The 5,030-nt window shown below is 37.5% G+C and overlaps 1 pseudogene; it reads left to right on the top strand.

Moving 5' to 3' along the window:
- Positions 1-460: 460 nt before the first annotated feature.
- Positions 461-3,099, top strand: LOC110216427 (transportin-1 pseudogene; annotated as a pseudogene).
- The last annotated feature ends 1,931 nt before the right edge of the window (positions 3,100-5,030 follow it).

Genomic DNA, 5,030 nt, shown 5'->3' with positions numbered 1-5,030 from the left:
AAACTCACCGAAGAAAAGAATCCCTTAAAAAGTAAAATGGCCCAAATAGAGAGGGAGGTACAAAATCTAACTGAAGAAAACAACTTCTTAAAAATTAGAATTGAGCAAGTGGAAGCTAATGACTCAGGGAGAGAGTGAGAATCAGTCAAACAGAAACAAAGGAATAAAAAAAAAGATGAAAACACAAAATACCTCATGGTTAAAACAAGTGACCTGGAAAATTGATCCAGGAGAGACAATTTAAAAATGATTAGTATACCTGAAATTCATGATTTAAAAAAAAAAAAAGCCTGGACGGTATGTTTTAGTAAGTCATTACGGAGGACTCATTCTGGTCACCTCTGTGCACACAGCAACAGCAGCCGCAGAAGCAGCAGCAGCAGACCTTGGCGTTCCTGCTGCTGGGAACTTTTAAGCTTGCTCTCCTGGTCCAAAGGCTGCAAATCCTGCAGCCCAGCAAACCAAGATGGAGTATGAATGGAAACCCAATGAACAAGGGCTTCAGCAATTCCTCCAGCTGCTCAAAGAGTCCCAGTCCCTGGACACCTCCACCCAGAGAACCATGCAATAAAAACTGGAAAAACTCAACCAATATCCTGATTTTAGCAACTACCTGATTTTTGTTCTTACAAAATTGAAATCTGAAGATGAACCCACAATGTCTTTGAGTGGTCTCATTCTGAAGACTAATGTGAAAGCACACTTTCACCACTTCCCAAATGGAGGAACAGATTTTATTAAGAGTGAATGTCTGAATAATATTTGTGACTCCTCCCTTCTAATCAGAGCCACTGTGGGTATTCTGATTACAACCATTGCCTCCAAAGGGGAATTACAGAACTGGCCTGAGCTCTTGTCAAAACTCTGTAGCTTGATGGATTCTGAAGATTATAATACATGTGAAAGATCATTTGGAGCCCTTAAGAAAATATGTGAAATTTTAGACAGTAATGTTTTAGACCATCCGCTTAATGTCATGATTCCTAAATTTTTACAGTTCTTCAAGCACAGTAATCCCAAAATAAGGTCTCATGCTGTTGCGTGTGTCAATCAATTTGTCATCAGTAGAACCCAAGCTCTAATGTTACACATTGATTATTTTATTGAGAATCTGTTTGCATTGGCTGGTGCTGAAGAGCCAGAGGTCTGTAAAATGTGTGTCAGGCTCTCATGATGCTACTTGAAGTCTGAATGGGTCTCCTGCTTCCTCATACGCACAATATAGCTGAGTACATGCTTCATAGGACCCAAGATCAAGATGAAAACGTGGCTTTGGAAGCTTGTGAATTTTGGTTCACTTTGACTCAACAGCCAATCTGCAAAGATGTACTCTGTAGACTTCTTTCTAAGTTGATTCATGTATTAGTAAATGGCATGAAGTACTCAGAAATAGATATTATTCTACTTAAGGGTGATACTGAAGAAGATGAAGTGATTCCTGATAGTGAACAAGATATAAGGCCTCGTTTTCATCGATCACGGACAGTGGCTCAACAGCGTGAGGAAGATGGAATTGAGGAAGAGGAAGTCGATGATGATGGTACAATATCTGACTGGAATTTAAGTGCTCTGCTGCTGCTCTAGACATCCTGGCGAATGTGTGTCATGATGAACTTTTGCCACGTATTTTGCCCCTCTTGAAAGAACTACTTTTTCATCCTGAACGGGTAGTTAAAGAATCAGGCATCTTAGTCTTAGGAGCAGTTGCTGAAGGTTGCATGCAGGGTATGATACCATATCTGCCTGAACTCACCCCTCATTTTATTCAGTGGCTCTCTGATAAAAAGGCTCTCGTACATTACATCACATGCTGGACTCTTAGCGGCTATACACAATGGGTAGTTACCCAGATACGTACTTGAAGCCATTAATGACAGAATTACTTAAACATATTCTAGAAAGCAACAAGAGAGTACAGGAAGCTGCCCGCGGTGTCTTTGCTACCCTGGCAGAGGAGGCTTGTACAGAATTTGTTCCCTACCTTGCTTATATACTTGACACCGTGGTCTTCACATTTAGTAAATACCAGCATAAGAATCTGCTCATTCTTTGTGATGCCATAGGAACATTAGCAGAATCTGTAGGGCATCATTTAAATAAACCGGAATACATACAGATGATAATGCCTCACTAATCCAGAAATGGAACATGCTGAAAGATGAAGATAAAGATCTCTTCCCTTTACTTGAGTGCCTGTTTTCGGTTGCCACAGTCCTGCTGTCTGGTTTCCTTCCATACTGTGAACCTGTGTTTCAGCATTGTGTGAAACTTGTTCAGAAGACTCTTGCACAAGCCATGTTGCACGATGCTTAACCTGATCAATATGATGCTCCTGATAAAGATTTCATGATTGTGGCTCTTGATTTCCTCAGTGGCCTAGCTGAAGGACTTGGAGGTAACACTGAACAGCTAGTAGCTCGAAGCAACATTCTAACACTGATGTACCAATGCATGCAGGGTAAATTGCCAGAAGTTCAACAGAGTTCCTTAGCCTTGTTAGGTGACCTGACAAAAGACAGCTTTCATCATGTTAACTCTTGCATTGCTGATTTCATGCCAATATTGGGAACCAACCTAAATCCAGAATTTATTTCAGTCTGCAACAATACGACATGGGCAATTGGAGAAATCTCGATTCAAATGGGTATAGAGATGCAACCTCATATTCCAATGGTGTCACACCAGCTTGTAGAAATCATTAACAGACCCAACACACCAAAGACATTGTTAGAGAATACAGCAATAACAATTGCTCGTCTTGGTTACATTTGCCCTCAAGAGGTGGTCCCCATGCCACAGCAGTTTATAAGATCCTGGTGTACCTGTCTGAGGAATGTAAGGGACAATGAGGAAAAGGATTCAGCATTTTTTGGGATTTGTACTATGATCAGTGTCAACCCCAGTGGGGTAATCCAAGATTTTATATTTTTTTGTGATGCTGCTGCATCATGGATTAGTCCAAAAGATGGTCTCAGAGATATGTTCTGTAAGATCCTTCATGGATTTAAAAATCAAATTGGGGATGATAATTGGAGGCATTTCTCTGACCAGTTTCTTCTTCTTTTAAAAGAGTGTCTTGCAGCTTACTACGGAGTTTAATCTTGTGCACTTAGGCCGCAGTCCCATGATTAGGGGTCCTTCAGTTTTGGGAGACTATGAGGGAGCCTCTGTACCCAGGGAAAATGTTACCCTTTAAAGGGGGGAAGGGTAAACCAGTAGGGAATACAATACAATCACAAACCTACTGGGAGGGGTGAGAGGGAGATGTTGCTGTCACTGTATTAAATCAATGTTGGGAAACATTTTAACATCTGGAGCCTTTGTGGGTGGAAATCTATCTCTACTATTACAACTCCACACTGGATGTGAAGAAGCAAAAAAAGAATCCATTTACAAAACAGCACATTCTGAAATATTATGGGGAATTCTACCAAAACAAGAACCATATAATTGAACCATAGGGATAATAAAGAGAGGAAAAATTCTTTAGCGTACAATAAAGGAAACCTAAAAATGGGGGTTACAAACAGTAAAAAAAAAATCATTAAGGAAAACTGCTCTGAGGACTTAGAGTCATACGTTAAAAAACCATAGAAAGAATTCACAGATCACCTCCTGAAAGAGATTCTAAATTGAAAATGCCAAGGAATATAGTAGCCAAATTCCAAAAATTACCAGGTAAAGAGAAAATACTGCAAGGAGCCAGAAATAAACAATTTAAATATCATAGAACCACAGTCCGCATTATACAGGACCTTGCAGATTTGACATTAAAAGATTACAGGGTGTGGAATATGATATTCCATGAGGCAAAGGAGCTTGGATTACAACCAAAGATCTACTACCAAGTGAAAATGAGCATGATCTTTCAAGGGAGGAGATGGATATTCACCTCCTTAACTTCTTTCTTATTTATTTTGTCTTTAGATTTATCTAGTTCAGGGAGGAAAGTTAGATATGGTAGACCTCTGAAGAAAATTGAATGGGAATAGAAAGGAATATACTTTTTTTTCTTAGTGCTTCATGGCATATACACAAAAATTGACCATGTACTAAGGCATAACAACCTCACAATTCAATGTGGAAAGGCAGAAGTATTAAATGCAACTTTTTTAGATCATGATGCAATAAAAATTATGTGTAATAAAGGGCCATGGAAAGAGAGACTAAAAAATGATTGGAAACTAAATAATCTAATCCTAAAACAACAAATAGGTCAAACAACAAATCATAGAAACAATCAGTAATATCATTCAAGAGAATGACAATAATGAGACAATATATCAAAACTTATGGAATGCAGCAAAAGCAGTTCTCAGGGGAAGTTTTATATCTGTAAATGATTACATGAATAACATAAAGAAAGATGAGATCAATGAATTGGGCATACAACTAAAAAAAAAGAACAAATTAAAAATACTAAAACAAATAACAAAGTAGAAATAGTGAAAACCAAAGGAGAGATTAATAAAATTGAAATTAAGAAAATGATTGAACTAATAATTAAGGCTAAGAGCTGGTTTTAGGAAAAAGAATAAAAGAGATAAACCTTTGTTTAACTTAATTAAAATAAAAAAAGAAATCAAATTATCAGTATCAAATATGAAAGTGGTGAATCCACCACCAAAGAAGAGGAAATGAAAACAATAATTAGGAACTATTTTACCCACCTGCATTCCAATAAATTTGACAATTTAAGTGAAATGGAGGAATATTTACAAAAATATAAATTACCCAGATTAACAGAAGAGGAAGTAAAATACTCAAATGACCCCAGTACACTGAAGAAAATAAGTCCCTAAACATTATAATTGGCCAACTGGGAAAAAGTACAATGAAAAAAACAATCCCTAAAAAATACAATAGGGCTACTGGTAAAAAAGTTCACTGAAGAAAACAAGTCTCTAAAAAATGCAATTGGACAAATGAGGAAGTAGGTACAAAATCTAATATAAGAAAACAATTTGTTAAAAATTACAATCGGGGAAATGGAAGCTAATGACTCTATGAGAGAGCTAGAATCAGTCAAA

Source organism: Phascolarctos cinereus, unplaced genomic scaffold, assembly GCF_003287225.1.
Source record: "Phascolarctos cinereus isolate Bilbo 61053 unplaced genomic scaffold, phaCin_HiC Scaffold_3;HRSCAF=262, whole genome shotgun sequence".
NCBI classification, from domain to species: Eukaryota; Metazoa; Chordata; class Mammalia; order Diprotodontia; family Phascolarctidae; genus Phascolarctos; species Phascolarctos cinereus.
The sequence above is the reverse complement of the archived record's forward strand: the minus strand, read 5'-3'. Positions and strand labels throughout refer to the sequence as shown.